We start from the raw sequence: 12,631 nt of genomic DNA on the forward strand, positions 1-12,631 counted from the left end.
TCCAATATAGATCTTCATTAGTAGCTGAAGGCGGGTGTCTTGTTATGGCTCTCACACCGTTAAGGACACAAACCAACTGACTACCAGGACTCGAGGGTTGGTCGAGTACACCCCCCTACCCCCCTCCCAGTCTTCTCCCCCTTCCCTTCGAGCAGTTCACTCTTCCCGCCTCCACCACAGACGTTTGTTTTTTTTTTTTTTTTTTGCGCTGGAAAAGAGGAGGAGCAACTGCTGGCGACCGGACGACTCGTCAGAGAGGACGCGAGTCGGTTCGCGAGTGCAAAACCGAGCCACTCTCCACGCCGTCGCCGCTGTTGGTCACCGTTGTGGCACGGTTGAGTCAGTCCCCCCACCCCCGTTTCTCCGGGCCGGCGGACTTTTAAGAAAGTAGCGTTGCTACAACATTCCGAAGCAGAAGAAAAAGAAGCAGACGGACTTCTTCTTTGACCGCTTGCGACAAGGAAAAAAAATCGCGGGAACATCGCTTCACGACGCCACTCTTGGTGAGTGATGGTACTGCGGCTATAGCTAGCACACGAGGAAATGCTACATTTTATCAAACACAGACATATTTTTTTGACAAAATGGCTTTTCATAAAGGCATATTTTAGCTGTTACAGTAATTGGAGAGTTTTCTTAGAATTTTATGCTAGTGCATTTTGTACTTTTAATAAGCGGTGTTAGATTAGCCCCATGCGTTTCCAGATTTTGTTACGCTTGAATTTATTCTACACTAGAACTTAATATTGATTTGTGTTTTCACAATTTTCTCGTCAGTGAAACTTTTCTCCACCAATTCGAGTGATTTATAGATTTTGACGTCATCCAGGAATGTTTTTTTATATTCTAAAATTTCCACCTTTTACAGAATTTTGCATTTTCCATGAGATTTCACAATGCACATTTCAGAACCAAATCGGATCGACTCTTCGTAAAATGATCGATGAGCCGTATATTTTCCAAAATTTGAATCAATTCACGCATGTTTTAGAATTGATACATCTTCCCATTCCATTAAAAAAATCATATATTTAGTTTTCTAATATGAACAATTTTGCATACATTTACTCAGGATGGATACATTGAGATTGTGCAAAAAAATATATCTAATTAGAAATGTCACGAGACAGCCATGAAACCTTACAGATATCGACATAGGTTTTCACATTGTTTGGATTATAATGCGTACCCTAGAGGCCAAGAATGGAATACAGGCTCACACCATAACAGTCAGTTGTTTGTCTCTATCTTTGGATGTATTAAATTGCTAAGATGACCACTGCTTTTTGGTCTATTATCGTCTTACTACTGGGGATCCCACGGTTTGCTTACATTTTTCACAGATTTTCTTGGCACATAACAGACAGTATTCAATATCGATCCACATGTATTCAGTATCTCGCACCTGGATGCTTCAAACCATTCAATTCAAATAGCTTCAAACCATTCAATTCGATAGCATTTTAGCTAAAACGAGCACCATGCTCAACAGACTGCAGACATGAGTTTGAGGGAATGAGGCTTGTTTAGAAGTTTGAGGCAAAAAAACAGACTCAATTTGACAATGCAAGAAGCACTACTTGTTTTATTAAAAACATTTAAGTTTATATTAGGTTTAGGTTTAACATCATCCTAAGGCCCCAAGTAGAAACATTTTGTTCCAGGTGAGTGTCAAGCTGCTGGATTCCTTGTAGTCATTCGTCATTTGACTCCCCTCTTGGTTTGAAATGGTACAGGCCAGTAACTTTCCATGCTCACACTGGCCTCGTCTGTGGGTGTGGCCTAATTTCAGAGGCTGGGTTGTCAGAAGCAGTTCAAAAAATCTCTTTAAAAATATATTCAATATACCTTACATCGAGTAATATATAGAGAACTAGTGTTTTTTCCCCGTTTCAACCGCGGAGCACAAGTCAGCCCTCGTTTTGAGGGATGATTAATTTGGTCTGGTTTACCCGCATTCAGACAAACGATTCATTTTGACACTAAATTAGAAATGAATTGTATTTCACAGGAGCAGATTTTCGAAACCAAGGCAATGTGTTTTTAAAAAACTGCTCCGTTTTTAATCATTTCTCAGACCTCTTCAAAAAGGCCCCAAACTCCATAATTGGGATCGTCACTCAAAATCCAGCATTTTGAATAATTGCAGAGTCTCTGGCTTCATAAACTTAGTTTTTGAGATTCTTTAAATTACGTGACTGTATTTTCAGATGATCATCATCTACGCTCCCTAACTTTTTGTTGACATGTTAGTTACATGTCACTCCCATTTTGTGAAGAATGTATTTGGGCTGTCAAAAATGGGGCAGGCGAAGATTGGCCCCGGTGGCTGCAGATCATGGCCACTTGAGCGATTTCACGTTGCAATCATCTGAATTAGTAAGGCAAGATTTCTGCCACAAGAACGGATTTGAATAGAGCAGATTTTAATGTATATCAGATTAGCCTTTATTAGTCTCACAGTGGAGAAATTTACAAGATCCCATACTCTTATCACTTGTGCTTGGGACATATGCACATATCTTGGTTTTAATGTCATGGAAATACAAGGAATCCATTCAATGACAACCAAGCGCAACATAAACATGTAAGTAAGCAATGAAAATGATATCGTGCATGTTCTGCCAATGATGAGTTGTTGGAGACACCACGGATTAATAAGAATATTTAAAGGAAGCATTCAGAAATCAAGTACAGTGATACATTGGTTTACGAACTTAATTGGTTCCCAGACAGTGTAAGGTGAAAAGTGTGTATCCCAAAACTTAATTTCACATAGGAAACCATTGAAATGAGAGTAATCCGTTCCCAGGTCCCCATAAAACATAATTATCTACTTTCTAATTTTGTAAGCCTTAAAACTACACAAATTATCCCTTATTTTATGTATAATAAATGTGCTATGATATTATAATTAAACTGTACTATATAAAAGTCATTTTATATACCTTTGTGATGGTCGTTGATGGGTTGATGGAATGGAGTTGCCGGTTTCATCAGCATTAAACACTTGATGATTCTTTCACCATCTTGAGGAATGATCACTTGTAGGTGCTTTCTCTGCGATAATTTACCTTGTGCCTCATCAATTGTGTTCTTTTTAGCTGGGTTGATAGCTTTTTGCATCAAGTGCACAGATGGCTTGTGGGGGTTATTTGTGGAGCCTGATTGATAGGAATTTCAACCTTGCAGTCTACACTCTGCCTTTGAACTATCAAAGTTGTAACCAATCACTCACAATCTTTCATCACTTTGCTGCTGTGAAATGTAAATTTCTCCACTGTTAGACTAATAAAGGCATATCCAATCCAAATTTCACAGTTTTTATACCCATTTTGTCACTCTGTTGTCTGCCTGTCACTAATGTTTAAACCACCTCCCCTCACTGCTGCGTTCTTGACCAATCACATGGCTTTAACCGAAGACTGGGGGCGGGGAATAGAGGACAAAAAATGTCGGCTGCCATTTTTTTTTTTGGGGAGAATGGCTTCACTCCCTCGCTCTCTGTAACGCCCACCCCGTCACTGCTGTGTTCTTGACCAATCACGAGGCTTTAACCGACGACTGGGGGCGGGGAATACAGCAACAAAACAAGCCAACAATTTTCTTGTCAGGAGAACGGGCTCGTTCGCGAACAACACATAACTCATTGTGGCAGCACTGTGTGTATCCCGAAAAATAGTTTGTGTGCAAAGGTAAAATTTTCATAAATTTAACGTTCGTAAACAGAAAACTTCGCAAACCAAGGGTTTCGTAAACAGGTATCACTGTAATTTAATTTACCATACTGCATAACACCATTCTGAGATGTAAGTCGTAGATTTATCCGGAATTGTTTTTGTTTTCGTTTTTACATTTCATGAAAGTCCTTTGGAAAATGAAAGGAAAATTGCCTAAAATTGTGAGTTAACAACATTAAACAAACATGCGTTTTGAGTTCGTTGTTTTGCTTGTAGCGACACCACTCGAGCAAAGCGTGCCTCAGCACGATAGTCCGCTGCCCTCTGCTGTGCGTGCGTCAGCGCAAACATGTACGCACGTGTGCGGCTTTTGGTTTCAACCAATCAGCGGCGATGCAATCAACATCACAGATCAAAGAACTAAGCTAGCGGAGACGGCACGAGGTTGGGCGGACATGTTTTTCTGCTAATCTTTGTGCTTTGCTTAAGGCAGATTAATCATTAAATGTCAAGTGTTTGAATATATCAGTTTATTCATTGCTGATCTATCATCACTTTGGTTGGTTGAATTTATGAGTTATTCCAATTTTACAAGAAGCTCAACTCAACCCAGGTAAGAACCATTTTTTCCTCCAAGCTTCCCTGAGTTTATGATAAAACCCAATGATAGCAATGCTACATACATTATGTACAGTTGAACATCATCTTTTTAATTCGTCCTTTGACTAGGTTCAAATATGTTTGTTTCTCGTTGAAATTAATGGAAGCATAATTAAACCCACAAAGCAGTTATGTTTCCATTTTTACTGTTGCAACAATAATTGTTGCAAAAAATACTTATTTAAATGTAAATGGAGAAAGAAATATTCCCCCCCCCACATTTTAATCAAGAAATAACCATTGACAAATCAATGTGAAGTATAATTTTTCATATAAAACAAATGCTATGTGCTCAGGGGACGTTGTGTGCTGTGGCGGCCATTTTGGGCTAGCGGTATCCACAGTGAACATAAACTAGGCTGAGAAGTCGAAGAAGGCTGAGAAGATGGCGGCATGTTAAAATACAAGAGAACTTGATTTACATGTATATGATAGTTGTCCGTGTGAAGCGCTTTGTTACAGCTACAGCTATTAAAGCGCTATATAAATCAATTAGTATTGTATTGTACATGTAAACATTAGACAAAGAATCCTTATGAGCAACAGTGATGTTTACATTTCACAATAAGATTCCTAGCAGTTTTCATACTGTTTGAACCCGTATTGAGGGCTAATTATGCCATGTTCACATTGCAGCTCAATGATTTTTTTGCCATATGCTTGTCAGAATGTTTGAATAGTACAGTCATTGACAGAAGTCTTGTCATATAAGGACATAGTAACTTAAAACGGAATATAACTTTATTCCTAATCAATTGTCACAATAAATGGTTCATTTTATTGTCAAGGCCTTTCACATTAATAACTGGGAGTAAATGAAACCGTCAAAAAGTGTCCTGATGTGCATAGCTTGGTAAAGCCCATAACATCCGTCTACATTTGTCTAAATGATTCAACCAATCACAGATTAGAGCTGCACCTGTGACAAATACTTTAATTAACACATTCCTAGGTGTGTATAAAAAGAACCCCAGCACACCAGACCTACATATGATGTGCAACCTGACCTCTTACAACATGCCAAAGATTCAACCGCAGACCAAAGTGCTGATCATCGAGAGCCTGAAGACCAAGTCTGCCACTGAGGTGGCAGACCTCTTTAATGTATCCAAACGTCAAGTAGAGTAGAGATAAGAAAAATATTTGAAGGAACCGGTGACGTTCATGACAAGCCCAGGTTAGGCAGACCCCGTAAGACAACTGTTCGAGAGGACCGTTTGTTGCTTCGCCAGTCCAAGGCCAGCCCTTTTTCAACTGCAGCGGAGATACATGAGAACTGGTCACCAGAAACCCCTGTATCTACAAGAACAGAATTCTCTCACGCAGTGGTCTCCATGGCTGAGTTAGTACTCAGAAACCAGCATTAAACAGAAGACAACGCAACAATCGTGTTGCATTTGCAAAGGCCCACAGCCTGCAGAAAGGATGGACAGTGGAAAAGTGGCAGAAGGTTGATTTTTTTCGGATGAATCTTCCATTAAACTGCATCCCAATCGCCGCAAACACTGCAGAAGACCTGTTGGAACCCGTGAAGGAAAAATCATGGTTTGGGGTTCCATCCAGTATGGGGGTGTGCGAGAGATCTGCAGAGTGGATGGCAACATCAACAGCTTGAAGTATCAAGAAATTCTTGCTGCCCATTACATCCCAAACCGCAAGAGAGTGGAATATTCTGCAGCAGGATGGTGTTCCTTCCCATACTTCAGCCTCCACATCAAAGTTCCTGACAGCAATGATGGTCAAGGTGCTCCAGGATTGGCCAGCCCAGTCACCAGACATGAACGTTATTATCTGGGGTGAGATGAAGAAGGAGGCTTGGAAGATGAAACCGAAGAATCTTGATGAACTCTGGGAGTCCTACAAGACTGCTTTCTTTGCCATTCCAGATGACTTCATCAATAAGTTAATTGAGTCATTTCTGAGACGTATGGATGCAGTCCTCCAAGCTCACGGGAACCATACACGATATTCTTCTGCTAATGCATCATGACTTTATGTTCTGACGTTATTGTAGCATATGCACACGGAGCGCCACGGTGGCTGGCGGACTAGTTTTCGGCGGAAGAACACCAAACCACACGATCAAAGAGCGCCATGATGGCTGGCGGAGTAGTTTTTGTCAACGTGGTTTGTTATCAAGGATAGTTTTACTATTATGGGACCGGAAATGACCCCACCACATGCTAGTGTTAAGCCAAACAAGACACAAAAGATAATTACGGTCGAGCCGAAGAAGATCATCAAAAAACACGAACGAGGTGTGCGTTTGTGTGACTTAGCTTACCAGTACACTAAATCGACCATTGCTACGTGTGGCTCAGAGTGATTCTGTGTTGTTTAAGCAATGGTCTCGAGCAATAACAGAGGTTGAAAAACTCATGTTGATTTGGATTAACGAAAAGCAGCTATTGGCTGCATCTCTGATCAGTGCTGGGCGTGTCTTGATATCTTTGTAGTGGTTTCCCCCTATTGCTACGATTGATAGACCCGTGCATCTCCACACCATTATTCTGGACTGACCCCATGTGTTCTTTGGTGTTCATGCTTCTATTTTCTCCTCAACCTTCTGTTGACAGACCTCTGAGACTATCACAGGGCAGATCCAGTTATAACTCAAACTAGAGTACAGAGGGTTGGACTAGTTGTCATCATCATCCGTCAGTGAACATTGGTTCATCTCCAATTTTTTCCTCTTTCTGTGATGCTTACACAGGCTTTTTCTGCAACCTCTTTAAGTCTTTCACAGTAAACTAGATGCTCTTTGGGGTTTATGCCGAGAGATACGATCAAGCAGTCTAATGCCTGCTTCCACCATGTTGAATCAATCTCGATAATGGTGCGTCCAAAAGAAGCCATGAAAGTCCAACAAGACGAGCCATTACTTCCATTTATTTGCAGATGAGCTCGTATGCTTGGGACCATGACAAGACCCTTTGTTTCTCAAAGCTTCAGACTGCAAATGTGATGATTTGCACCACCAGTTTGTAAAACATAAGTTGCAGAATTTTAGTCATCTATACTCTTGAGAAACCTGGGTTTTCTATTCTTATTGCTGAAGTGTATCTGCTGTTCTTGGGAGTCTTTGCCAACACGAAATTTTGATACCTTAACTCCAGGGCTCTGAAGTCAAGGTATGACAGCCTTCATTTACTACTTCTTGTTTCCTCCATCCACCTATTCAACATATGTTGAACATGTCTTCTTCTGGGCCTGCATACCGGCTGTAATGGGTTTGGCCTCATATAGACATGTATCATTTTGTGATACTGTTTGTTTGTTATATCATATTGTTCCACTTTCCATGTCAAGTCTAACACTCCGTGAACAAGAGGCTATCCTGACAATTAAGGAACTTAGAGGGACGTAAAAGATAGAGTAGAGGCTGGGGTTAGGTTTTATATATCCCAGCATGCACCGCAATACATCTTCGAAAGGTCGGAAATGGAGTCGGTGGCTACTGACAGCGGTTGCGAGACCAGTTGTGGCTCAACATTACTTCACATATAAGGCACACCGGTGTATAAGGCACAGGGTCATCCTTTGACGAAAATAAAGGCTTTTGGAAATGCGCAAAAAGTAATGACATGAAAAAGGAATACAAATAAGGGTCAGTGTGTAGGAGCTATGTGATCCAAAGATGGTTTGGCTGGTTTTGTACTTGTATGTATGTATTCAATCTATGAAGAGCCAGGGTACTTGGCTGACCTATCATCTGAAATATGATGTGTGGATTGGAGTATAGCTACACAAATCTAGTTGTTGCATTATACTGCTCTCTGGCATGCCTTCAACGCGTCCTTTGGAAACCACGTTGTACACTTGGTGTCCTGTTTAGTTTAGTTCAGGTAAAACAACAAATAAGGCAAGCTACCCTGGTCTTCATGCGTGGGCGCTTGTAGTCCCAAAATACATATTTGCGATCGCTGGCAACCAGCAGCTGTTTGTGTATGATCGCCATTTCTCAAGAACTGCGTCGTGAACCGTAGCCAATACAGACGCTCCCCAAGTTACGAACATTCGAGTTACGAATAACAGTAAATACGAACATTTTTGCCGGTATGTTCGGACAGAGATGCTATAAGTTAAATTTTGTATTGCACACTTTTTTTCTGTCCGAGCTCGCTTGAGATTGGCTGCGTACTGTGCTTCACGTACACGCATGCACACAGACACATTGGAGGTTTCAAGGACTGGATGTGTATGCGACGGACACCAAGGCTGACCAATGCTGCAGTGTTCCCAACGAGTTCAGGCCCGATCTGCCGAGCTCGCTTATGGTTGGCTGCGTAGAGTATGTGGGCGGGGAGGAAATCCCTCTCCCCAGTTGATGCTCCAAGAGTACGTGATGCATAACAAAAAGTAATGGTGGCACGTAATTAGTGAATTAAGTGCCAGCAGCTTCAGTTCCACTCGGATACTTGTTGCCGCACTTGTATGTCAGAAAGAGGACTTCCGGATTCTTCTTTTCCTTTCGGCTTTTCCCTTCAAGGGGTCGCCACAGCGAATCAGTGTCCTCCATCTTCAGAGGTTTGAGGACTTCCGAATTCACTTTAATATTGAACGTTTGCTTTGGTAAAGATACTTTTGTGCACCATCGGAATTTTCTGAAAGCAAACATTCTCTTCTTCTCTGGGCATTGATATTCCAGCTTTAGAACAAAATTATTGTTTTAATAATAATAAAAATAATAATACATTTAATTTCTAAGCGGCTTTCGAAACTCAAGGTTTTGTAGCAATCGTGCACAACGGCCGAATTTTTCATTTAAGGACATAGGAGTGTCACAGGAAGAGGCGGAGTTTGAGTGAGCGAGGTGCCTTATTTGAGTGTGAGTTAAACAGACACCAAATTAATTCGCACATTTGAAGAAATGAGATCACCATTATGCTAAAGGTAACCTATAACTAGATATATGCCTATAACTAACCGTGGACTGCTTAAAATATTATACAGTTGCTTTTAAGTTTTTATTCAATACCAATTTTAATGTAATTGAAAATACATGTCCATTTTCAAGAGACAGAAATCTGTGGACCTCTTTTTAGTTAAGACCTAAATTGAATTGTTAATTTTGGTTTGCACCCAATCTAAAATGTAGATTTTATACATTTTAGATTTCACAGCAACTTTGCAAATATAGCCTTAACCAAAAAGATCAATCACGTGGTTCTCAAGGAAACGCACTAGGAGAAACTGCGAAGATAGATGTGCGAGATTTTCTGCAGTAACTACGTAGAGCAGTAGGAGCCATTTTGGAACGTTGTGTTGACTGCAATCGATTAAAGGAGGAGTGGGGGAGGGGAAGTGTCATGTTGCGCGCATGAGTAGCAGCGGTTGTTCTGTTCTCAGTCCTACCAATCATGGAATGTTTGTAGTTTGTTGTGCTTCTTTTGTCTTGGAGAAACCATGCTCTCTACTCATGACCATATAAGGAAGTTTTTTTTAACACGAAATGGATTCTACTCTACAAAATAATTATTTTCCTTTGATACAAACAAATGTTACAAAAACAAAGAATTGAGCTTGGCCACGTGTGTAGCTACAAACAGACACGAGCGCTAGCAGTTATCTCAAGAACACTCTCTCCTTTTCGTAGACGAGCTAAGTGAATTAAAAACAACATTGTGAACTAAAATATGTAAGGCTGAAATGGATTTGCTTAAGCTGAACATGTCCTTGTTTTAGAGCTATTTGTCGTTACCCTCTTCCTGCTGCAGTGGTTTCGTCCGGGCTTGGCTGTAAAAACAACTCCTACTGGAGCAGGCAGTCTGCTAGTGTGGGGGAGGGGTATTGCCGTTTCTGTGTCTGCCCCTTGATTTCAGACCAGACTGTTTGGTGCTAGCTATAGCCCAACCGTAACATTCTTCAAAAGGGTAGTTTCAAAGATGCTCACTAGATTATAAAACACAAAACAACAAAAGTGCAACACGTATTATCATTATCTCTATTTATTAAACCTCTTACAGGTACTCGGTGACACTAATTTAGCACATTTTTGTTTTTGTTTGTTTATTTACTAGCATGGACCAAGCTGCATTTATTTTTCATTTTTTGCATCTGTAAGAATTTACGTGATAGCATATCACGAAAGAACACTGCGCCGAGTGAAAACTGCCGCTTCTCCCCTCCCCCATCTTTTCTTCCCTTTTTTTCCTTCTACTCAGCCTGTGAAAAAAAGAAGAGCAAATTATGCGTATTCCCGTTTGGCAACTAAGGAGGCGGTGCTTTTGGAATGCAAGTTTTAAATTTATTTGTATTTTTTGGGGGCTTTGAATTGATAATTCAGTTTTATTGTGCACCAAGCACACTAAATTGTGTCTGCAGATTTGATTCTATAATTTAACATATGAATTTTGAATAAACATCAGAATTAATATTTTTAGTTCTGTGCCAACAATTTCCATGTGATCAAGTGTGAGACACAAATCGACCTGCATTTGTTTTAAGTATGACGAAATTATGTTGGGGACTACGTCTTCTTTTATATTTATCGAATAACATTTAAAAACCATGCCGACCCAGTGGAGAAAGACAATATAATTATCTAACGCTGCTGTCTATTTGCGAAATCGATTGTCACGTTGATTTCTGTTTGGATACTGATTCGACATAGTTGCAAGAGCTACGCGAAAAATGTATAAGAGCTCTGGAACACAAGGCATGCTCTAGGTAGCAGGATCAGCGCACCAGCAGACCTGGTGGCCATTTTGAGTTTCACTGAATCCAGATGAGCACAGTGAGGGTAGGGGGAGGGGAACCATATGCACCATGTGCAGTATTATTGGAATGCAGACTCTGAGCTCTCCCTGACTTTGCTTTGATCTTACTGGACGTTTAAATATAGTTAATCGTTTTTTTATGTTTATCTCTGCGTTTAACTCATGTTTAAATAGTAAACAGTGACCACATATCATGGTGTCTCTTAACTACTACATTAACAAGGGATATACAATTTATTTAGATTTTTATTAGAGTTCTTTCTGCTTTTCTACGCAGTTCCGGATATAAAATGTAGTCTTCTGTTGCTAGATGTTCCTTGTTTTTTCATGCTGTGCGGTAGGCGGAGTCTGTTCATGGATCCGCTCATGTCTCAGCAGAGCCTGCTGCTCACAGGAGAACTGGTGGCCATTTTGTGTTTCTGCACTCTCACAGGGTGGGGGATGGGCAAAGAACGGACTTGCAGCTAGTTTATTTCTTCTCCCAGGGTTTTTTTTTTTCAGAAGAATGGCTGGAGTTGCAAATGAAAGTTTTTTTATATCACATGTTAGACTTACTTCTGATGCTTCATGCTTTTAGCGAAGAAATACATCAAGTTACCAATTAAACCTAGTTTATTGACAACAAATCAACGTTAAAAGATAATGAATTTAGGATGGTTCAAGTATTGGTAAAATTTCCTCTATCTTTTTTTAAGGCAGCACCCCTGTGTTTATATGGTTCAGTCCGTTGAACAATCGTTCTGTCTCCTCTGGTCGGGCAGATGGAGTGCTCCTGACTGTGCTCTGCTTTCACGCGCTGCAAGGCTACCATGCTAACTACATTTTTTTCACGTTGGGGTTTCATGTTGTATGCCAACCTTCTGTGACAGTGGTCATCTTCTGCTTACATTTTAAAGATATTTGTACATTTTTTGAAAGAAAAAAAAAGACCAACGTATAAATTTGATCCATTTGATTTTTCTATTATTTTGAGTGTCCTTAACAGCATTGAGTGTTTAATAGGTAAATATTTCACTCTTGTCTTTTTGAAAAAGCTACAGTTTCACTATCACCATTTCAGTGGTTCAGTCCACATGAGAAAAGAAAGGGGGGAGGGGCAATTTTGGTTGGTGGGGGAGCGTGCTGTGCATGGCTTGAGTGTGATTTAGAGCAGAATGTCCTGTGTCTCTGTGTGAAATTTTTAGGGGTTCATTCGTTTGTTTGTTTTTTTAAATTAACTGGGTCAATAATTGGGAGTAGAGAGCATATTAAATGGATTTAAACTCACATTTTTTTTTTTTTTTCAAATTAATGGTATGGTCTGAAGTAGGCTCCACCTCCTTTTTTTTGTCATACCTTTGGTCGGTCCAACATGTATTTTGGGGAAAATAAGTAATACACAGTCTTGGCAGTTGTGGAAATGAGAGAATATGTTTTTTAATATACCAATATTGTAAACTTGACCCAATGTCAAGATTTGATATTTTTTAGCTGTTTTCTCCCCACAAAGCCATTCCTTTTTCCCCCTGCCCTCTTTCCAAAATGGTTTCCTCCATACTGGCTGTAGTTTTCCATTCGGTGTACTAGTCCCTC

At 40.3% G+C, this 12,631-nt stretch overlaps 1 protein-coding gene across 1 annotated transcript in view; it reads left to right on the plus strand.

Annotated features, from left to right (window-relative positions):
• Positions 1-214: 214 nt before the first annotated feature.
• Positions 215-12,631, plus strand: part of atf7ip (activating transcription factor 7 interacting protein) — a 34,797-nt gene continuing 22,380 nt past the window's right edge. The window contains exon 1 of the mRNA XM_089006134.1: positions 215-503. The gene's annotated coding sequence lies outside the window, so the exon portion shown is untranslated. The remainder of the gene's footprint in view (positions 504-12,631) is intronic.

Source organism: Hippocampus bargibanti, linkage group LG10 (assembly GCF_051943395.1).
Source record: "Hippocampus bargibanti isolate YZ-2025 linkage group LG10, ASM5194339v1, whole genome shotgun sequence".
In the NCBI taxonomy this organism is placed as follows: Eukaryota; Metazoa; Chordata; class Actinopteri; order Syngnathiformes; family Syngnathidae; genus Hippocampus; species Hippocampus bargibanti.